This window comes from Micromys minutus (assembly GCF_963924665.1).
Source record: "Micromys minutus genome assembly, chromosome: 31".
NCBI classification, from domain to species: Eukaryota; Metazoa; Chordata; class Mammalia; order Rodentia; family Muridae; genus Micromys; species Micromys minutus.
In genome coordinates this window covers 21,757,534-21,781,753 of record NC_137966.1, presented here as the reverse complement: position 1 = coordinate 21,781,753, position 24,220 = coordinate 21,757,534, and the positions used below count along the sequence as shown (strand labels likewise).

The following is a 24,220-nucleotide window of genomic DNA, read 5'->3' as shown; positions in this document are numbered from 1 at the left end:
GAGCCACTCACCTGTGTGAGCCATTCACCTGTGTGAGCCACTCACCTGTGTGAGCCAGGTCTTTGCTTCATCTTCTCCTGCAACAGTGGCCCGAGTCTTCTATCCAAATCCAAAGCTTGACTGCTTATCTTCTGAGATCAGATGAGGCCAGGCACCAGCAAGGTAATATATCTGTTGACTAACTCTGGTTTTCTCCACACAGGGAGCACTGTGGTCCTTCCTGAACATTCAGAATCCAAGATGTATCCTAGAGTGAGGTGACCCATCCCAGAGCAAGGCAGCCCATCCCAGAGTGAGGTGACCCATCCCAGAGCAAGGCAGCCCGTCCCAGAGTGAGGTGACCTAAATGACAAGCACCATTTTCTTCACTTAGGAAAACTTGAAACGAACTACACTGAGGGGCAATAACTCAGCAGTGTATAGCTTTTCAGGTAAAGATAACGTCGAAGGGCCGGCAGGAATGCTCAGTGGGTTAAAGCACTTGCCATGCAAGCCTGACAGCCTGAGTTCTATGTCTGAAAACCACCGTGGGAGAACCAACTCCTGTAAATTGACCTCTGACCTCATATGTGCCTGCACTCATAAATCATATCTTTTTATATAATATTTTATGTGTTATTTATATAATAAATTTATTTATATATCATATAAAATAGCATATATATATCACTAATAATAAATAAAATAAATGATGTTGGACACTAGGCATCTAATTGTAGAGGCAGAAGGATCAGGAGTTCAAGGCCATCCTCAGCCACATAGCAAAGGTGAGACCAGTCTGGACTACATGAGACACAATCTAAAAAGACATTAAGATGGGGCAGGGGAGAGAGGTTAGCTGACAGAAAGCTTCCTTTGCAGACCTGACTTTGAACCACAGAACCCACATAAGAGCTGGGTGTGGTGACTCATGCTAATAACTCAGCACTGGGGAGCTGAAGCTTTGCCAGCCTAGCCTACTGGGAGAGCTGCAGGTCAGTGAGAGACTGTCAGGACCAGCAGGGTGTCTCCGTAGGGAAAAGTGCTTGCTTCCAAGCCTGTCAGCCTGAGTTAGATCCGGGTCCCACACTCATGCCCTGACCTATAGGCACGAGGGCACTCACAGGTACTGAAAGGACAGACTCTCGGGTGAGGGATTCTCCGACCCTCAAAGTGCAGTTTCGCCACACCTTCCAGGAAAGGTGACACCCCAAATCACTCACGAGAAACAGTCTTGATGCAAACTGCAAGAGGATTTTTATTCCGAGCGCGCTTGGGGCCTGTACGCCATGTTGGAGTAGAAGGCTACGGACCACGAGGGCAGAATCAGGACAGATTTTATATATGGCTCACAACAAAGCCCACCAATCATGGCAAAGCCCACGAATCACAACCCAATCATTTCCCTATAGTCTCAGAGGTCTGTATTTGCATGGTCGCCTGGGTGGGGGTGGCAGTGGAAGTCAAGATATATCACTAGGGCGGGGGAGGGGTTCTATTGTTCCAGCAGTTTGCAGAGGCCAGATAAACTGTGAGTCAGCTTATCTTTTAACTTACTAGGCTCACGTATCCAGGGGCCTGTCCTACGCCCTTTCACCCAGTTTCATACAGAAAGCAGGCTCTGGAACAGCAAGGAGTATGATTTTATACGTACTTACTGGCAGAGACTGGGTCTGGAATTTGAGGTACTTAGGGCCTCTAAGGAGCAGGGGTTAAGGCTCCTTTAGAGTGAGGTAGCTTCCTTTAGAGTGAGGTGGCTTCCTTCAGAGTGAGGTAGCTTGGGGTCCTTGAAGGGGTTAGGCTACATATTTTTTTATCCTTCCAGTACATGCACAGACACCATATGCATTCAGGAAATGAAACTGAAAACTGGGGTGGGGACTGGAGATACGGCTCGGCAACTGAGAACATTTGCTCTTCTAGAAGAGGACCTAGATTCAGTTCCCGGCACCCACATGGTGACTCACAACCATCTGTAGCACTAATTCTCAGGGCCCAGCTCCTCTTCCGGCCTCTGCAGACACCAGGCACACGTGTGGTGCCCATACAGGCAAAGCATTCATATGCATATCCATAAAAATAAAAATAACTTTGAAAAATGTTAAGGCCCAATTTTCTTGTGCGTGTATCCCCTGCCTTCTACCTGTTCTGAGTATGGGGAAACCCCTGGAACCCCAAAGTCCTCAGATGAGAAGGGACCATCCTGTGTCCGGCTGAAAATTGTTCATTTCTACAATGCTCCCAAGAAACAGGTTGTGCAGACAGTAGTGCCAACACATGCGAGAGGCAGAGGCCAAGGCAGGTGGATCTCTGTGTTTTGGGGCCAGCCTAGTCTTCAGAATGAGTTCCAGGACAGCCAAGGCTGTCACACAGAGGAACCGTCTGGGAAAAAAAACACACACAGAAAAGCAAGAAAGAAAGGAACACAAGAAAAAAAAAAGTTTGTTTTCCCTTTCAAGTGTGTGCCCTGGAAAATAAGCAGCAACTGCTGTCCACTGGGAGCCGGTTCAGACCTGCTTGCTGCCTTGTAACCTATTTACATGTAACAGATCTGTCCCACTTCCGCCAGCTTAGAGGACGAAACCAGGGCGCAGCCCTTCTTAGTATTCAAATGAGAGGGCTCTGGGAGCACAAACTGGTTCAGCCTCAGTGGAGGGCATGGCAGAGTCCGTCCCCGAGTGTGAAGCCCGCTTCCCACTGCACTCTTAAGATTCTACTGCCGGAAGGCTGAGCTGCAGAAATGCTCCCACAGACACAAAGCGCAAAGTGTAGGAGCCGGGTGGGTGGCTCAGTGGATTAAAGTGCCTGTCGTGGAAGCTTGTGGACTGGAGTCCGATCCCCAGGGCCCACACAAAGCCAGGTGCACCTATAAACCCAGCCCTGGGGAGCGGCTAGAAACAGGTAGATGCTGGAGCTCACTGACCGGACAGCCTAGGCAAGCAGTGAACTCCAGGTTTCCTGAGGCTCTGTGTCAAAAACAGTGTGGAGAGTGACTGAGGAAGACACCAGAATGTTGATCTTTGGCCTCCGTGAGTGCACACCGCAGCACACAGGTGGAGAGGGGCGGAGAAAGACAGACAGTGACCTCTGACCTCCGTACTGTCTCCACATCCGGAGGGCTAGGATTACCGCTAAGCACCAGCGTGTTCAACCTCAACGTGATGTATCTATGCTTAAAAACACCCAGTAGGGAATGCTTGCGGTTCCAATAGTTGGAATGTGGCTGAAGATCAGGTGTTCAAAATTATCCTCTGCTACATAGTTCACGGCCAGCCTAGGCTGCATGAGACCGCCTCAAACAAACAAAAAGGGTCAGCAAGATGGCTCAGCAGGGAAGGGTGCTTGCTGCCAAACTCCACAACCTGAGCTCAATTCCCAAACCCCACATAGTGGAAAAGAGGACCAACTCCCGAAAGCTGCTGAGTACCACACAAGTGCTGTGGTATGTGTACACACACATACATACATACATATATACACACACATACATACACACACATAACATATATATATATACATACACACATACACACATAACATATATACATACATACATACATACACATACATACACATACACAAATACACATGCATACACGTGCATAACATACATGTAGACACACATCCACACATAACATACATATATACACATACACATACATACATATATACACATACACACACATAACATATATACATACATACACAAATACACATGAATACACATACATACATGTGCATAACATGCATGTAGACACACATACACATATAACATACATATATACACATACACACACATATACATACATGCATACATACACACATATACATACATACATGCAGACACACACATACACACACACGTTAAAAGTCTTCCTCTATGTTCTTCCTTCAGCTACTCTTCTGCTTTATCTATTCCCCACTAATGTCACTGCACTGAGATATGTTTTAAAAACTTATATTTTAAAAAATTACTAAAAAGGGGAGCAAGGTGGCTCAGGGGGTAAAGGAGCTTGCTGCCAAGCCTGAGTTCAGTTTCCAGAACCTATGGTGGAGAAACCAGAGTACAGAAAGTTGTCCTTTAACATCCATACATGTACTGTGGCAGTTGCAAGAATACACGTACATTGCTTGGCGTGGTGGGTGTGACTTTAATCCTAGCACTTGGGAAACAAAGGCAAGCAGGTCTGCATAGCCAGTTCACACATACCTACACAGAGAGACACTGTCTAAAAAACGAAAAAGAAAAGAAAAGAAAAAAGAAAAGCAGTTCACACACATGAAATAATTAAATCGAACCATTCAATAATTAAAAATAAATCACAAAGACAACTTATCCCATCAGGGTACATACATCAGAAATCCCAGCACTCTGTAGGCTGAGGCAGGAGGATCAAATTTCCAAGGCCAATCTTGGCTGTGTAATGAGTTCAAGACCAGCCTGAATATAAACTCACCCCAAAAGAAAAACATACATACACTACCCATAGCCCATACATATGTGATTATAGTTCAACATACATGACAGTCAGAGAAGGAAAATGTCATTGAAAGAAAAAGGAAACTTTGACATTGTTGGGTATTAGTTTTTTTAAGATCTTATTTTATTCAGTATTGTTGTGTACATGGCTGTGGAGGTTCACGTGTTTGAATTCTTTGTTCCAGTTGGTGGAACTATTTAGGAAGGATTAGGAGGTGTGGCCTTGTTGAAGAAGGTGTATCACTGTGGGTTGGCTTTGAGGTTTCAAAAGCCCATGCTAGACCCAGCTCCTCTCTTCCTCCCCCTCGCCCTCCTTCCTCTTTCTCTCTCTCTCTCTCTCTCTCTCTCTCTCTCTCTCTCTCTCTCTCTCTCTTTCCCTCTCTCTCTCCCTTTCAGATCATGGATGTTCTCGGCTGCTGCTCCAGCACCGTGTCAGCCTGACTGCCACCACACTTCCCACATGAGCGATAGACACACAAAGCCCTGTCTACCACCACAAAACTCAGTGCAGGAGGGGGAAGATATCTACAGACCTGCTTTCCACCACGCCACATGGGCGGCCTGTGAATACTTAGAGGCCCACTAGCTCCCACGCCACTCAGCACACACCGAGGAGGTTGCCTAGAGGCCTGCCAGCCACGTGGCTGTCCTGCGGCAGGAGCGACAATGTGCAGATATGTGGTGGGCAGATGGGAGACCGAGAAGTGGAGCAGCTTAAGGATTAAGAAGAGAAATGAGACTGGAGACGAGGAAATGGAGAGGCGGAGCCTATTGTGAGTAGCCAACCCTGCCACCTAAAGTCACAGGTAAGTAAGTCCTGGTCCCTGCTGCCACTGAAGGCCATGGCTATGCCAGCAGCAGGGGTCTTTGTCAATGTCCGTGGCTCATATTACCACTAGAGATCATGGAGATGTCCCCTGTCTGGGCAGTCACAGGGGACCACGTGGATGTGCAAGGGCTGTGCAGAACTGGCCTGCCTCTCACTGGCTGCAGCTGACCCCATCTTTCGCCAGCTACAGCACTCTGGAGAGTTGGTCTTGTGACTTGTCCGGGGCAGCACAATGGAGCTGGCCCTGTTGGCCTGGGCAGAGGTGTAGAGGTGATGACCCCACACACATACACCTCTAAGGGAGTCATGAGAGGAGAGAGCTGGCCTTGCCCCTCAGTAGCAGTACACTCCGGAAAGCGATTCCTGCGCCTGCGCAGCACAGTAGAGCTGGTCCTAGTGGCAAGACCACAGATGAGCTAGCTCTGAAGGCGCAGTCAGCACGGGAGAGCCGGCCGCGCCACTCCTCCACCACAGGATTGTGCTAATGTGGAGGTGATGCCCTTCCCACACCTCACCCCTCACCGTGTCCAGCGGGTGGGAAAGCTGGGCCTGGAGCATGAGAGCAGGAAAGCTGGTCCAGCCTCTTGCCAGCTGCAGCCCTTGGGAGAGTGGGCCTCGAACCTTCACTGCGCAGCACAGTGGAGCTGGCTGTAGAGGTATGGGGCTGGGCGAGCCACCCAGAGGACATGAGAGCAGAGAGCTGCCTCCTGCCGATAGCAGCATCGGGTGCCCTAGCCAGAGCACGGCTGGAGAGCTGGCCCGAGGGCTGACCTGCTCAGCTGCCACCACGCCCAGATCCGGGGCTTTTGAGTTGGCACACCCCAAGATCTACATCACCTGGGCTGGTTCTGTCGATTCAAAACGGCACAGGGCAACAACAGAATAACCAGGAGGGGCCCCGGTGAGGATCCAATGTTGAGGGTGTCACAGAAGTCAGAGACCTGGAACCAGACCAATGACTCATCGCGATGAATATTTGCAAGTGAAGATGTGTGGACAGAGGGACAGAGGGACAGAGGGACATACTGTGGAACACACTTCATACTACAGCTTCCACTATGAGATGTTTTCTATGCTTTGGGGTGTGTGTGTGTGTGTGTGCATGAATGTGTGTTTTATTTTAGGGGAATTACAATAACAGAGGACAGATACGAGGGGACAGGGAGATGAAATTAGGGTACATGATGTGAAACTCATGAAGAATCAATAAAAAAAACTTTAAATAATAAAAATAAAAGCTCGTTTATAGTTTCAGTGAGTCCATGGTATCATGGACGGAAGCGTGCCAGCTGACCGGGATGGGGCTGGAGATGTTGCTGAGAGTTTACATCTGCTCCACTGTTGCCACAGAGAGACACTGGACCTGGCCTGGCCTTTTGAAACCTCAAAACCCACCCCCAGTGACACACTTCTCTTTCTGTAAGAAAGAACGCCGGTCTTTCTTCCCTCTGGCTAATCCTGTGGACACACACACATGCTATGCAAACAGAGTGTTGCATAGAACACACTAAGGCCAAGGGTGACAGCTTCCCACAGCTCGGTCTGCACTCTCGTTTTCTTCCATATGTCGAGGCAGGATCACACTACGCAGTTGCTAGTTGCCAGGTAGCTCGAAGCCGCTCATCCCCTTACCTTCCTCTGCAAAAAAGAACTCAGTCTGAACAGGCAGAAAAGACACATAGAGGTCATCTCCTGCTGGGAAGCAGCACCGGCGGCTTCTTAGGTACCCGACACTCAGAGGAACGTGGTGTCCTGGCGCCCCCTGCTGGTTATGTTCAGAATGGCTGAGAAACTGATGCGGTAGGAATGTGAGAATTTCAAGGTCTCCGTGCCTGACTGCGGGCTCTGCTTTCATTCTATTCTAAGAATCAAATTCCCAGGAAGGCACTTAGCTTTTCCAAAACCATCCCAGGAGGTGGCTTCATGGTACAATTGGGTCCTGAGTGTAACCAACAGCACTGCACACCTTTAAGCCCAGCAGAGGCAGGCAACTCCTGTGAATTCAAGGCCAGTAAAGGTAGGACATTCCTCTAATGGAACAAGTTTGCACATTTAAGTTCTGAGCTATCCCTGGCTGCAGAGTAAGACCCAGCTTCGAATAAAAACAACAAAAGCCCTACTTTAGGTTTTCACACACATTCCCACAACTGCCCCAGTAACAGCCATTTAGAATCTCAGTCACTCACTACTCAAAAAAAAAAAAAAAAAGAAAAGAAAAGAAAGAAAGAAAGAAAGAAAAAAAGCCAAGGGGCAGTGTATGTGGTTTTAATTCCAGCGACAGGAGACAGAGGCAGGCAGGTCTCTGGGTTTGAGGACAGCCCTAGGACTACACAGAGAAACTCTGTCTTGAAAAAACAAACACCCAGAAGTCCTTGTTTCTTTATTGGCACGCACAGCTCAGCACGTATGTGGAGTCAGAAGACAGCTTTCAGGAGCCCATGGTCTCCTTCCACACTTCGGCTCCAGATCAACTGTTAAAGCTGCCTGGCTCTTCAGGCTCCGTCTGTGGTAAATAGACATTTTGCCAGTGGCATTTACCTTAAGGATTTTAATAAAAGGGGTATCTGACATGAGTTCCTACCAATATCCTCAGAGTGGGTCATTTCCTCAACAAACAACGCAGAAAACAGCATGAGGTTCAACTGTTAAAATACCCCCTGGGGGAAGAACAACATCAACCAACCACAGCTCCCAGGGACTAAAACACCAACCAGTGGGTACACGTGGAGAGACCCATGGCCCCAGGTGCATATGCAGCAGAGGACGGCAGTGTCTGGCATCAATAGGAGGAGAGGCCTTTGGTCCAGTGCAGGCTTGTTTTCCCAGTGTGGGGGAATGCCAAGTCGATGAGGTGGGAGAGGGTGGTTGGGAGAGGGAGCATCTTCATGGAAGCAAGAGGACAGGGGAGGGGGATGGGAGTGGGGGAGGGGATAACATTTAAAATGTAAATCCATGGAATGTCCAATGAAAATGATTTTAAAAAAGAAGAAAATGGCTCCTGGGAAGAGAGCATTTCAGGGGGCTAGTGATGTCACTAAACAGAGGAGAGACTCTGCCTAGGGAAGAGCCTCGCTGACCAGTTCTGACCACAGTGCAGATGCTGGGACAGCGAGACGGCTCATGGAGCAAAGACTTGCTCCCAGCCTGACAACCTGAGTTAGATCTCCACCACGTAGAGACGGAACCAACCTGACTAGTTTTCTTCAGACTTCAACACATGCTGGTTGGTGGCCAGCATGGGTGAGTGCACACGCACACAGTGAGGATTTTGAATGAGTGTGGCTATAACCCTAGCACTCAGTAGGGCTAAATCAGGGGAATCACCCCAAGTTCAAGGCCAGCCTGAGCAACGGGGCACTTTCTAGACCAGAGTTGATCATGGCAAGATTTTTTTTTTTTTTTTTATGACAAAGGATGTTTATTCAGGCTTGATCCCTAGGCACAGCATATGTATAGAGGTATGTCAGGAAACTATAAATCCGGTTGCCATGGAGTCCTTTGGCTCAGCTTCCTCAGTGGACCCCCTTCTCAACCTCTCAGTTCAGAGTGTAGAAGGTTGGGGTCACTTCTTGGAAGCTTCTGCCTGGGCTGCCAAATCTGCCTCTTTCTGAGCAGCCAAAAACACGGCTTGTTCCTTCTGGAATGCTGCCAGTTCCTCTGCAGTGAGGTCCTTCACCACGAGAATGCCCAGGGAATGGGCAGATCCAATGAAGGACCGGACAACAGAAGACAGGGGCACATCTTGCATGACAAAAGCATCGTCCTTAGCTTTGACACAGGCAATCTCATATATGTGCTTCAAACTCACCAGACCTGCCACCTCTTTCCCCGTTTGCCGGGCCCCCTTCTCAATCCCGGCAGCTGCCTTCAAAAAAAGTAGGAAACAGTAGGCTGCCCAATCTTGAGCTCGAATGTTCTGTCGGGCTTTATAAAGATTTTTGTAGGCAAGGGAATGCCTTCTTTGATGTCCTTTGTCTTCTCGTTGAACTCTTTGCAGAACTGGTTGATAGAGACACCTCGCTGACCCAAGATGGGACCTAGTGGAGGCCCAGGAATAGCTTGGCCTGCTCGCACAATGGACCGGATGATGCCACCTGCCTCGGGCTTCTTGAGGGTCCCGGTGGCCCGGCTTAGCTTCAACATAATGTAGGATTTCAATCTTAGATCGCCTCGGAGAAGCAAAGAACTACAGTCTGAGCGCTGTCATTTTTCCATGGCAAGATTTTAAATAAATAGTATAACACATCTAACTAGTCTAACTAAATGTAACTGTATAATTTGAATGAATTCTATGATATGTGCATTTATACAAAATTTTTAAAGAGGAATTTGATTTTAAATAAAAGGCATCTTGGGGGGGGGGCATCCTGTTTTATAAAACAGCCTCAGGATCAGAAGGAAAGCACTTGATAAAGACCATGGGGTTGGTGGCCTATTCTGGATTCAAAGTCAGGTGCAGACACTCACCTGAGACCCCTCTCTGTCCTGTCCTGCCTCCTTTCACACCGACCGTGACCCCCTCTGACACTGGAACCCTTCAGAGGGAGCACAGAGGACATGAGGGGCTGTGAGCACCTCCAGAACACACTGACAGCTCGGGCTGGAGACAGAGGAAGGCAGGGGTTAAAACAGCTGGCCTTAAAGAGCATAGATTACTTCTTTCACTACTGTTGCTTGTTTGTTTGTTTTGTTTTTCAAGACAGGGTTTCTCTGTGTAGCCCTGTCCTGAAACTAGCTCTGTAGACCAGGCTGGCCTCAAACTCAGAGATCCACCTGACTCTGCCTCCCAAGCACTGGGAGCAAAGGTGTCACCGCCACCACCCAACTAGCTGGTTGATTTTGAGACCAGCTCTCATGTAACCCAGGCTGGCCTCATACCTTATTTTGTTGTTGCAAGTGTCCTTGAACTTCTCTTCCTCACACACACACACACACACACACACACACACACACACACACATCACAGATTTGTCCTGTTTTCTCCCGATCTCCTAGCTTTTGTTTACTTCGATTTACAAGGGGCCACCAGAGAACCCAAGATAGATAAAACATTAATGTTCTTCTTTTACACGATAACAGCTCTGAATTTAAATGTGACTGGTCTTAGCTACATCGAACCCTTGGAGTGAGATGTAGCTTGAGGTAAAAGATGCAAGCCATGGATAAAACAGGACTGGCTGGGGATGTGGCTCAGATACAGGGTACTTGTCTATCACACACAAGGCGCAGAGTTCGAGTCTGCACTGAAAATCAGAAAGAAGGAACATGGCTAAACTTGGGGTGGTGCTGCAAACCTGTAATCCCAGCACTCGAAAGCCTGAGGCAGGAGGTAAGCTTCAAGTTAAAGCCTAGCCTGGGCTGGAGGAGGGACGATACAGCAGGCCTACATAGCAAGATTCTGACTAAAGAAATAATCCAGAAAAGACCCTGGTCAGGCCTTGGAACTTCGAGAATTGGGGTTCACAAGGTTTGAAAGTGGGGATGAGTAGGATCTGCCCATACGGGGTCAATACCCAATTGCTGAGGCATCTTCTAAGTCCTAGACATGGGCCACAGGCCACTGTCATTTGGACTTAACTAGGATATCAGAAGCAAGAGGGTGCCTAGCTACAAACGCCCCCTGGATTCCCAGGCACTCTGAGGCCTTCACTAGGAGAGCCCTCAAAGTTGCCGATGGTCTATCTAGTCACTTCCCCTGCAGGGTCACCTTTGTTCCTTGGAAGTGAAGAACCAGCCTTCACCTTAGGCTTAAAATATCATCTTCCAGTAGAGACAAACTGGGCCCATTCCTGGTTAGGATTAAACCTGTTTCTCAAGGCCTGGGCTATGCCTTAAGTGGTTCTGGATGCCTGCTCCAGGCATAGCAGTGAGGTCTTTCTAAAGGTCACATGACCATCGATGACCTTGTTTTGCCCACACAGTCTTCAGGAGGGACTTCACAGTTTCAGGGGGACTAACTTGTTATGCTTACATTCAGCTCCTGTAACCCCGCCTATTTTGCCCACCAAACCCTCCATTTGGAAACCCGATGCCCCTAAGCTGTAAAAACCTTGTCTTCCTCACACCCCATGCTGATCCCTCAAACCCCACCCCAGGGGGAGGTAGCTGTGTACACAGATAAAAAAGCTTACTTTAATTAATTTGGTCATGATGACTTGGATCAGTGGCCTTTCTCCTCCCATCTTTGGGATTAACAGAAGCCTGGTGGGCTGAGGGCACAGAACAGAACAGAGAGAGTACGAGGGGATAAAGCCAGACCCCCAATGCCTTAGATGTGAGTTCAGCCACTGATTACTAAGAGAGACTGGGTTAATGAAGTGTGCGGAAAGGAACAGGCACACTTCCAGGGGACACTAGAAATGCCTGGAGTGTGGGAAGAAAGAGCTTGAACACAGGGAGCTGTTACTGCTATCACAAAGCTCACAGGGACTGGTAACATCTTCCCAGCTCTGTGTGGTCCTGTGATCCCAGCAGCCAGGAGGCTGAAGCAGGAATGTCACAAGTCAAGAACAGTCTAGAATGTATATGGAAAACCTGTCTGAAGACAACACAAAATCCTATGGTCTCTAGCATGGGAAGGTACCCTGTGTTTGATCCCCAGCTCTACAAAAAGCAGGAGTGACATTACACACACACCTACAATCTTAGCATTGGGGGAAAGGGCTGGGAACACTTAGTTGGTAGAGCACTTGCCTAAAACTCCTGAAGACTGGAGTTGGTGGTATGGTGCACACCGTAATACCAGCACTGAAGCACTGGGGAGGTGAAGACAGGAAGATTAGGAGTTCAAGACTATCCTCAACTACATAGCAAGTTCAAAATCATTCTGGGCTCCATGAAAGTCGGGGGTGGGGGGGGTGAAGCTTAAGACAGGTGCCCACAAGTTTGCACAGACCCACAGGAAGGATCCAGCCATGAGTGTCAATATTACTCAGGTTAGACCGAGAGGGTTAAAAACACACACAGCAGCTTCAACTGCCCACAAAACTGTGGGGAAGAGAACAACATGACCCCATAGCCATGACATCCTAGCTCCAAATTCAATAGACTGACATTTTAAAGATTTGAATAATAATGAAAATGTCTGTACTTGAAAAGAATATGTTATCCACAGCCATCCCAAAGACTGGCTGGAGTTCTGCCCACATTCCTGCAGGGGGAAAAAAAAAAAAAGCAAATGAACTGAATTCAGTCGCCAACGCCAATGGGGACAGGAGAGAAAGAGATGCAAAGGCAGGGCTTCAGCCACCACTAGAGAGGGGCAAAGTTAACAAGCATTTGTAATAAAGCAGGCAGCTGCTGTTCCCAGAGGCTGTCAGAACATTTGGTTCTCATCACAAACTAGCCTCAGGTACAGCCCTGAGGATTCTCCAGAGTGCCCAGAGTCTGGGTAAGTGTGGAGCTGTGTGCACAAGTCTTGGCTTCCTTTAAGCCGGGGATGCTGCTCTAGGCTTATGATCACAGCTAAGGCAGGAAGATTAGGTCAAGGACAGCCTGGACTATAAAACCAAGTCAGAAGGAAAGGAAGGAAGGAAGGAAGGAAGGAAGGTAGAAAGACTAGGAGAGAGCCTGGCTTCCTTTAACACTCCAACATATTTCCTGGAACAAAGCCATGGCAATAAATACATGGGCAACATTTCCAAGGGCTAAACAGAACCCTGGGAGCCAACACGCCCTCCCAGAGACTCTCCTCCACTCCCTTCTTCTACTCAGGCTATGCCGGTGGCTTTGACGTCCCTCTAGCCACCAGGCATACTGCTGTTACTGTGAGGAAGTGAAACTGTCCAAAGGGTGGCATAGTAAAGCTTACACTCTGGGCACATCCTCTGGGAACACGCACCTTTTCCTAGCCCCTTCCCGTCACACCTCAGCTTCTCCTTCACACATTCCCACCACTGTGATGCTACGCCCCATCGTAGGCCCAAAGCCATACAGCAGGGATACAGCAGGGTGACCACTTACCAAAACCTATGAAGCCCCAAGCCAAGACAACACTTCCTTCCCTCTAAGGTATCTATCCCATGATATAAAAATAGAGGGAAGAGTTCATTTCGATGACCTGATAAAGAGGGCTCCAGAGAGTCTTTTGCTCTCAACCAGGTTACCGAGGATACAGGAAAGAGACAAGAAGACAGCTCTCAGTAAAACCAGACCCTGATCCCAGACCTCTAAACGCTCACAAACATGCGAAGATAAATGATCATTTGGCGCCATACAGCCTCTGGAATTGGCTTTTCCATAAAGTCCTTAATCAGCAATATGTCCCCCCTCCCACCCCGCTGCCGAACTTGATTCCTTCACATCTCATGTTGATCTTCAGGCAGACTCCCAATGTGATCCAGCCATACTGCGTCTGAGCATATCCAAAAGTCTAAGTCAGCATACCAGAAAGAACTTCACATCCATGTTTACAGCCACACTATCAATATGACACGGATTAGGAAAACATGGTACATATATACAAGTTTCGGTTTGAGGTTCAAGAAAGGCATTGAGTTAGACTGCCCTTCTGACAAGATTTAAGACAAGAAATTAACACTGTAGACATGCAGACAGCAGCATGGTGAGGCGAGAACAGGCCCCTGTGCAGAGCGAAAGCCGTTCTTACACATCTGAGCTGGTTGGTTTTGTGTCAACTTGACACAAGCTGGAGTTATCACAGAGAAAGGAGCCTCAGTTGAGGAAATGCCTCCGTGAGATCCAGCTGTCACGCATTTTCTCAACTAGTGATCAAGTGGAGAGGGCCCAGCCCATTGTGGGTGGAGCCATCCCTGGCCCAGCCCATTGTGGGTGGAGCCATCCCTGGGCTGGTAGACCTGGGTTCTATAAGAAAGCAGGCTGAGCAAGCCAGGGGAAGTAAGCCAGTAAGTGACATCCCTCCATGGCCTCTGCCTCAGCTCCTGCTTCCTGACCTACTTGAGTTCCAGTCCTCTGGTGATGAACAACGACAAGTGTAAGCTTGGTCATGATATTTTGTGCAGGAATAGAAATCCTGACTAAGACAACAACTTAGCCACAGATGGGCATTCCATACCGAGTGATGGATGACAGGAAGCCCACAGCCTCGGCTTGCAATCAGCCTGATTCCTGGCTGGCTGGGAAGGAGAGCTCTGTTAGCTTAGGCCTGGAAACAGAATCAGCTGAGAGTGGAGAGGGCAAGACTCCTGATAAACAAGGGAATAAAGATCCTGTGACCACGGTGTGGCTCTCGTAACAAGAGACACAACAGAAGTTCATGCATCTGTAAAGAAGTAAATCAAGGCCAAAGAGATAGTTCAGCAGTTAAGAGCACTGGCTGCCCTTCCAGAGGACCTGAGTTCAATTCCTAGCACCAATATGGTAACAATTACCTGTAATTCCAGTTCCAGGAGATCCGATGCCCTCTTCTGGCCTCATGGTACACAGACATACATGCAAGCGAAACACCCATAAATAGAAAAATAAATATTTTTTAAAAAATAAGATCGTGGCCTCTGCAGGAAAATGGATGGAACTGGAGGTCATCGTGTTGAGACAAGCCAGACAAAATTAAAATGAGGGAGGAAGGTGAAAAGGTGTGCAGGGCAAATAAACAAGCCTTAAACTCTGTGGTTAATGGTGTCATTCACCCCATCTCAAGGAGGCATCTGAGGCTCAGAACCCTTCCAATTTAGTATCACACAACTCAGTGGGCTTTTCAAATCATAACATTCCTTTTGTTTTACTTTCCTCTATTTTTGAAGCAAAGTTTGAGGTAGCTCAAGCTGGCCTTGAACTTCCTGTATAACCGGGGTGACCCTGAAACTCCTAATCTTCCAGCCCCCACCTCCCACATGCTGGGATCACAGGTACTGCCGTCACCCCTGGCTCAATGCACCTGTAAAACGCAGCCCAGGCTGTGGGGTGGCTCAGTGGTACAGCAAGTTCTTCACACCCATTAGGCCTTGGGATCTACGCCCAGAACCACAATAAATACATGAATTTAAACTAATAAACTGCATCCCATTTTTCATCTGATTACCTGTACAGCAGGTGTGCAGAACAAATTTTCTCTTTACAAATTAACATGTAAAATTCTGCTTTATTTCATAACAACAAACACCGCCACAAAAAAAAAAGAGAGAGAGAGAGAGAGAGAGAGAAGTTCTATGAGTGTAAAGTCAGGTTGGTGTCTCACACCTGCAATCCCAACATGAGGGAGCGAAAGCAGGGGCATTGCCCAAATCCGAGGCCAGCCTGGGCTAGGACAAGACCCTGTAGACCAGAACCATTCTATCGGTGCAGACTAATTACGAAATCTACCTTCTTCCAAGTTATGCATCAGTACAACCTTGTGGTTGCTTTTAAAATGGTAAAGAGAAACAATTGTCAGCAATGTCTGGAAGCTCCCGTCTGCAGCCCCAGCAATGGGGAGCTAGACAGGGTCGGACCTCAACTACATAGTGAGTCTGAAGCCAGTTCAAGCTCTGTGAGAAGCCAACTTCTGCAATCTCCTTCCCTTTATCTACTCATAATGAGCTGTATACTGATTCCTTTGCAGCCTGTGTTCTTTTCTCCTTAGGATTCTAGAATGTGATGACATCTGACAGAAACCGGAAACTCAAGATCAACACAGGATCTTAGAAAGCATCGTGCTGGGGTGGACAGGATGGCTCAGCAGGGCAAGGGTGTTTCCTGCCCAGCTTGACAACCCAGGTTCCACATGGTGGGAGGGAACTGACTCCTGGAGTTGTTCTCTGGCTGCCACACTCAAGTGCTATTGCACTTGAGTACCCACAATAAAATAAACAAACGCAATATATGTATATGTGTGTATGTGTGTGTATACATATATGTGTGTGTGTGTGTATGTGTGTGTGTGTATATATATAAATATATATATATATATATATATTCAACAGCCATTAATTAAACACTACCATATCAATAAGTATTAACAAAGGGACCACCCATAGGTTACAAAACCCAGTTAAACAGCGGGGCCTCAATACAAAAACAAAAAGGTAATGTTCAGCCATGCTTCTGAAGGAGAAGAATGTGGCTGAACTGTTTTGAAAGGCTGGGCTGCGGATGTGGAACAATTGAGCTATGTGTTTGTAAACACGGCTATTTAAAAGAATTCCAATTAAAATGCCACACATATCTGGAAGGCTGTGTTTTGTCAGCTAAAACTCTGAGCAGCTCAAATGACTCCATTTTTAGTTGAATTAGCTCTTTACCATCAGACAGTTTTGTTTTTATAACTCTTTCAGACGGGTGGGGGGAACACTAGCATCCTCATCCTGATCATTTTTCCTCTCCCAAAGGATTCATCTCCAGCGTTCTCATTAGGGAGGAGGGACGGCTAATATAATTAGATGTTAGAGGAGATACTAAGCAAAAGCCATTTACAGAGTGTTTCCAATGTGCTGTCACCACACAAAGCAAGTTTCACACCGTTTCTCTTTTAACCCTCCCACAATGCCCATGAGGTAGTGTCTCTTTTTTTCTTTTAGATGTATTTATTTAATGTATGAATGCTCTATCTACACATGCATGCCAGAAGAGGGCATCAGATCCCACTATAGATGGTTATGAACCACCATGTGGTTGCTGGGATTTGAACTCAGGACATCTAGGAAGAACAGCCAATGCTCTCACTGTGAGCCATCTCTCCGGCCCCTGAGGCAGTATATTTCTTAGGTTAAGTTTGACTATGTGAGTCAGGTGTGATGGTGATAGCCGTGGTGCATGGGTAGAAAGCCAGCACTGGGGAAATGGAAGCTGGAGGGTTAGAAGTTCAGTCACCTTCAGCTCTATGCCTGGCCTACAAGAGATCCTACCAGAGAGAAAGAGACAGAGCGAGCACAGTAGCTGTAGGGACCTGGCTCTTGGGACAGAGTATGTGCACAGTAAGTATGAGGATAAGAATTTGGATCCCAGGGCTGGGGAGATGGCTCAGTGGTTAAGAGAACTAACTGCTCTTCTAGAGGTCCTGAGTTCAATTCCTAGCAACCATATGGTAGCTCACAATCATCTGTAACGGAATCCAGTGCCCTCTTCTGGTTGTGTCTGACACACCAGTGTATTTATATGCATAGAATAATAAAAAATAATAATAATTTCGATCCATAGAACCCAAGTAAACAGGACAGACATGGTGGCCCATCTATATATAATTCAGCACTCAGAAAGACATAGAGGTCTCCAGGGGCTGGCTGACTAGCCAGAGCAGCCCTGTTGACAAGCAGAGGTTCAATTGAAAGACCCTGCCTCTTTGATAACAATATGAAGAACCTCTCCACATGCACACACAAGTATCTGCCTCACTCCATACAGGCATACACAAATCGCTACAAAAGGAGCCCAGAAATCCAGCTGAAAAAGAAAGAAAAGAAACACTGTGACACTTACTGTGGGTTGTGTTAGGAGCCTCTGCACAGCTCAGAGACAAAGCATCCCAAAACATTACATGTACTCTTAGACTCAAGAATCTACTACTTTTCTCAAATAGAAATAATTAAATTATTCCCACCACTATGACCAGAAACAGTCTGCAGAGCAACAGGACTGTGCCTCCCCACTCCCCGTCCCCCACCCCACCCCCTGCATCTCTTGGGGACTGAGACTGACTGGAGCCGGAGCCTGCTCTGCTCATGTTCAGAGCATGTGTGTGAGCGTCCCTCCCTCAGGGGCTCACCATGGCCATAGCTGAAGTACTACTGCCCTCTGCAGACACCCAGAGCCCAGAGGTAATAGAAACAGCTCAGCAAGTACCTACCATTACAGAAGCCAGAGAGTGTGGGCAACCTTTAGACGTCATCCAAAGAGCCAGCAATCTGAGAAGACAGTGGGTTAACCTCCTAAAAGATCAGTCTTCCATCTCTTCTGCAGCTGGCCGGTGACAGGGGCAAGAAGGAGAGACAAAGACAATCATTGCAAAGCTCTGTCCTGCCTCTGTGGTTAGGGGACCGACCATCTTTCTGAGCCTACCCTCATGACCCCTGTGTTTCTTTCACTGTTGCCCCGTAGATTCTTCCCTCTTTCTGTGAGTGTTTGGTTTGGGCTCAGGCATTTCTGCTGGTACCACCTTTGTACTCCCCTAGGGGCATCTGGGCTAGGAGGAAGTTAACTCAGAACAAACCAGCTATGGACAGAGTTAAGCTCACTAAACAGGTGATAACAGTTATGTGCAGATCCCTTTTCATAATATGGAACGCAGGGGTGTCTTTATAATAGAGACCAGGAAGATCGTGCCTGATTCTAGAAGTCAGAGAAGCATCGGGTTTGCAGGCTTCCTGCTCTGCAGGCTCTTAAGCACTGTCTCCCACAGTCCCCTGCCCAGGCAGGCCCCAGCATCCCCTGTATTCACCAGTACCAGCCAGTTCCCCCTCATTCAGAGTACTGTGGGGGACTGGAGCATGGTATAAGAAAAATAGAGGATGGTCCTCCGCCCCTGAATAAAAGGGACCGAACAGACAAGAAATGTAAACGTCCAGGAATGAATGGAATCAGGAGCTTGGACATGAATGAACACAAGCCAGAAAGATGTGCAAACTGAAACGTGGGACAAGCTGGATGGACCACAGATGAACGTGAAAGAGTTAAAGTTTCAAGTTAGCCCCCACAAACCCTGCCTTGAGGACAAGTATGTCTCAAGGCTGAGAACAAAAACCCCGCAGACCACCTGGTCTCGATAAGGTCTGACTCTGTAGTCCTGAGAAAAACTAGTATGAAGGTCAGTGTGCCCCAAAACAGAGTGGTCTGGAGTTGAATCATATCTAAAAGCAGACAGAGTGTGCCATTTTGAATGAACCAATGAAATTGTTACGTGCCTGTTGCTAACTGCTTATGTTCTCTATAAATATATCCCCCTAATTGAGTTCGGGGTCGACTCTTCTATCTCCTGCGTGAGATATGTGTCGTCCCCAGAGCTCTGACCTCCCTCAAATAAACCTCTTGCCTGATTGCAGCAAGATAGGCTCTCTGTGAGTTCTTGGGTTCGCGTATCCTGGTACTTGAGTGAGGGGCTTCCCCAATTCGGGGGTCTTTCAGAAGAAAGTTGAGGACTGGGCTTGGGCAGGCAGGGTGAAGGGTCAGGGGAACCCCCAGACTGAGGCAACACCTGGTGCCAAGGCACCATGGGAAAATTTTTAAAAGAAAGGGTAGGGTAGATACGCGACCGTACCTTACAGTGGCTGCCGCACTAATGCGCTGTGCCTCTACCGGGAGTGTTGCTCATCTTTGTTCGACTTTTCTTTGTTGTGATAAAACACCTGACAAGACGACGAAAGGAGGGAAGAGGAAGGAGGGCTGATTTGGGCTTACAGTTTGCGTCTTCACAGAGGAGAAGTCACGGCAGCAGACGGTGACACGGCTGGTCACATCGCGTCCACAGTCAGGAAGTAGAGAGACACTGCTGGTACTCAGCCTGCTTTCTCCTGTTTATTTGATTAGAATGGACCCACTCATATTAAGGGTGCTTCTCCCACCCCAATTGACCTAATCTAGAAAAGCCCTCACATGCAAACCCAGAAATCTGTTTCTATGGTGATTCTGAAGCCCATCAAGTTGACAGTTAGGGTTTACCAGCAAAGTGAAGTTAACTTAGGATACCCTATTTTCCAAGGCAGTATCAAAGAGCCCAGGCTAGCCTCAAACTCCATACATACCCAAGGATGGCCTGGAATTCCTGATCTTCCTGCCTCCACTTCTCAAGAGCAGTTATAAGAGGCTCTAAACTTCATTTCTGTACCTGCTCCAGACCCAGACGCCCAGTTCCAGCAGCTGTCGACTTTCACTAGCCCATAAACTCCACAGAGGTAGCAGCCACACCCCATCCCCTCCGTCTTATATTTACTGTGTCTTGGAGACCGTGTCTAGACCATAACAGAATGTCAATTAGCACTCGACATTCATTCTCTGAACTCGAAATTCTTTCAGCGCGCAGACCTGCCTCAGTAGATACCCAGTGAACCAGAAAGACTCAAGTGAGCTCCAGGGCTGTGGATGTTTGTTTGCGGGGAAGCCTGTATCACATGGTTAATTAGATTCCCAGGAGGCCTGAGCCAGCACCACGACCATCACCATTGTTTCACTAGTTCTGTGATTAACAAAATCTGGGTGCCTCCGAACTCATACAGGAAGCACACCACCAGAAAGGTCTGATTGAGGGGGGCTGAGGATAGCGCTGGGGTTCTCTAAGATAATATCCCACCTACAGTTGCTTCAAAGAACCATGGCTGTGAAACCCTGTTCTCAAAGGCTTAGTCCCTTAAAATCTTTATGGACACTGTACCTCAAAGAATCTTTCTAGTCCTGACTTATTCCTCATTCAGAGGCTTCTAGAAAACAAGGGAGGGGAGGATGGGGGCAGGGCAGGGTAAAGGGATAACATCCCAAATGTAAATACAGAGTATCTAATAAAAAACGAAGAAGAAGAAGAAGAAAGGGACCCTCCAAGAGGTCATGCCTGTAACGCCAGGGATTCCCTGGGGCTGGAGACCAGTCATCTGGTGAAGATGAGGATCAGCCGCCCTGAGGCCCAGTAGCCTCTAGATGGCAGTGCCTAGCCAGGAACAGGAACAATTGATGATGAACAGGGAACCCAGAAAAAAAAGGGCTGCCAGAACCTGGAGCTGTTCAGAGATCCAAAGGCACCACCAGGGAACCAGGCAGCACCACTAATGAGCCATGAAGAGAGGACGGAAGAGGGTTTGAATTATCAACATGACACTGTGGAACATCTATTGAAACCCTGCTAACTGCCACAGCCCTGCAGAAAGCCTGCGCCGTTCTTCTCCTGCTTCGGACACTTCTATGCCTCCTAGGATTTTCTTTTCCTTCCTTTTTTTCTTTTTTTTTTAAACATTTATTATTTACTTACTTATTTATTTAACGTATATAAGTACACTGTAGCTGTCGTCAGACACACCAGGAGAGGGCATCAGATCCATTACAGATGGTTGTGAGCCACCATGTAGTTTGTGGGAATTGAACTCAGGACCTCTGGGAGAGCAGTCAGTGCTCTTAACCGCTGAGCCATCTCTCCAGCTCCCGGGGATTTTCTTCCATAGCATAAGAGAACTTGATGTATCTAATTAGACCATTGTTGAAAGCGTTTAGGCTCTTTCCATTTCTACACCAAGTGATACTCACCTGACACCACTGCCTAGGAACCAGTGTCCACCATTATCTGTTTGGGATGTAAGGGCAGGAATTAGATGACAGGGTCAAAGGCTAAGACCCACCTGTTCTCCTTTGGATTTGCTGAGACAGGGTATCACTAGGGAAGCAAGAACCTCCCCAGTGTTGGCGTGAAGCATACCACCAGGTATCTTTTGCTGGCTGGCTGATCAAAAACAGTGTCACAATATAGGAAGCTTGTCTGGCCTCAAATCCACAGCAGCCTTCCCACCTCTGCTTTTAAATTTCTACTTATCAACAAGACGGAGCAGAAACAGAAGATGTCTGTTGGCTCATTCACACCTGGTTCTCACTGTACTGTGTCACCTTTTCACTGATGGACAAAAACCAGTGTCTGTGGACCAGGAAAGTAGATTTCCTAGTCTTTCGTTGTGTGTGCATGTGTGCACATGTGCTTTTCACATGGGTTCAGAGGTGCATGGTTTGCTCCTTAGACCGTCTCCTTAGCCCAAAACTGGTCCTTGTCATAACTCCATTCCCCCAAGCTCATATTAGGAACAAAACTTTACATTCATGTCATGTTTTTAAAAAATATTGTCCATTTCCTCTGTTTATAAATTCGTACAGGGTTTTAAGAGCACTGACTGCTCTTCCTACGGTCCTAAGTTCAAATCCCAGCAACCCCATTGGTGGCTCACAAGCATCTGTAATGAGATCAGATGCCCTCTCCAGGCACAGGGCATGGTGCAGACATAAGCACACTTATGCACACAAAACAATAAAATAAAAAGATATTTATACATATTTTTATCGTTGTCATTATTTTATTTTAGACAATGCCTCATGGAGTCCATTGGCCTCGAACTCACTGTTGCAGACACTGACTTTAAAATCCTCAACTTCCTAGATGGGGGTCACACATACTTGACACTGTGGCAGGTTCTTTGCGGTGTTCCATACTGCTCCCAACTGAGCAACACCCCCAGCCCCGGGAGCACTATTACAAGTCCTGAACTTGTTAAATTCGTGTAAGCCTAAATATAGCTCAAAATAGAAACCATAATTGCAGCTTACTGATAAGGAAGCTGAGGCAGCCAGTTTTATAGGTTTGTTCAAGGTCACCCAACTCATTAAATGCTGGAACCAGGACTCAAATCCTGCAGTTTATCCCCAGAAAGTGAGTCTCAGTATTGAGTCATACAAATTTCATACCTCTGATCTACATGTTTAATATTCTACATGAGAAGTTGTTATCGTTATATGTGTAAGTGTACCCATTCATGAGTGTGAGATGGGGGTCAGAGAGCAGCTTTGATGTCAACCCTCACCTTCTAACCTGTTTTAAATAGGGGCCTTTTTTTGGGGGGGGGTTTGCATACATCCAGGCTGCCTCAAGCTTCCGGGTACTGTCAGTATTGACATGAAAACTTCTAGTTTCTTTGGAAAGTCAGTTACGTCAAATGATGTTTTCTGGGGCACACAGGTGAAAGGATGTCTTGCTCAAGCAAATACGTGAAGGACTGTTTTCCTGAAGCAGACACAGCTGAAAGGGTGTTGGGTGCAGCACACATGGAAGAACCTGTGATGGAGGAGGACCAACATGACCCCACAGACCGTGGGAGAGGCACTGGGCTTCTGTTTGGTTTGCTCCGCCTAGCGATTCTTCGCTAATGCATTGGCTGGCCTTACACAGCGTTGTTGGGCTCAACTTGTGGTAACGCAGCCACAGAGAGAAACTCATCCAAGGACTGCTCGTGAGGTTCCTGTGGTAGCTTGCTGCTTCTGTGGCCTCACTTCAGGCAGGTTGGCGAGCGTGGTGGCTTCTCCAGGATTGAACTCCAGCTGCAGGTCTGTGTCTGCCAAGAGGACTGGGCTGCAGCCAAAGAACACTGAGCTCGCCCCCAAAGAACTACTGCTAAACAGGTTCACTTCCCCCACATCCTAATAACTCTTGTCTTCCACTACCTCTGGTGGAGGGGGGAGAGGTTGAACCCTTACTAAAAGTAGGTTGCAAAAACTTTGTGCCTACACAGTATTCCTCCCATAGTAGTTTGACTGAGAATGGCTGTCTTAGTTTGGGTTATTGCAATGAAGAGACTGGCTTACAGTTCAAAGGGTTAGTCCATTATCATCACGACAGGAAGCATGGCAGCGTACGAATGACATGCTGTTGGAAGAGCCTAGAGTTCTACCTCTTGACCCCCAGGCTGCAGAGGAAACCATGTGCCACACTAGGCATAGATTGAGCATGAGACCTAAGAGCCCACCCCCACAGTGACACACTTCCCCCAACAAGGCCACACCTCCTAAGAGCGCCACTCCCAGTGGGCCTGTGGAGCCCAATTATATTTAAACTACAACAGCCCCCATAGGTATGTTCATATGTTTGAATGCTTGGTTCCCAGTTAGTGGAACTGTTTTCTCTCTGCTCACCCTCCCCCTTCTCTCCCTCCCCCTCCATCCCTTCCTCTCCCTCCTTCTGCCTGTCTGCAGACAGATCGGAATGTTAGCTCTCACCCATGCTTACCTGCCACCATACTTCCTGTCATGATGATCATAGACTGACCCTCTGAAAGTGTAAACAATGTCCCCAATTAAATGCTTTGTTTTGTCTCTTTGGTCATGGTGTTTCCTCGAAGGAAAAGAATGTGAACTAAGACACCTTTTTCCCCTATAGGAACAAGGATTACGGAACCATAAGCACATGGGATCTGGGGATTTGAACTCAGGTTCTCACATCTGCCTAACAATAGTTCATCCACTATCCATGCCTCTATCGCTACATCATAGCTGATGTAGGGAATACACATACACACACAGCTTAATTC

General features: G+C 47.6%; 1 pseudogene across 1 annotated transcript; it reads right to left on the bottom strand.

Annotated features, from left to right (window-relative positions):
• Positions 1-8,850: 8,850 nt before the first annotated feature.
• On the bottom strand, positions 8,851-9,431 carry LOC308440119 (large ribosomal subunit protein uL11m-like; annotated as a pseudogene). The gene has a single exon. The product of its transcript is annotated as a large ribosomal subunit protein uL11m-like (transcript).
• Positions 9,432-24,220: the final 14,789 nt, after the last annotated feature.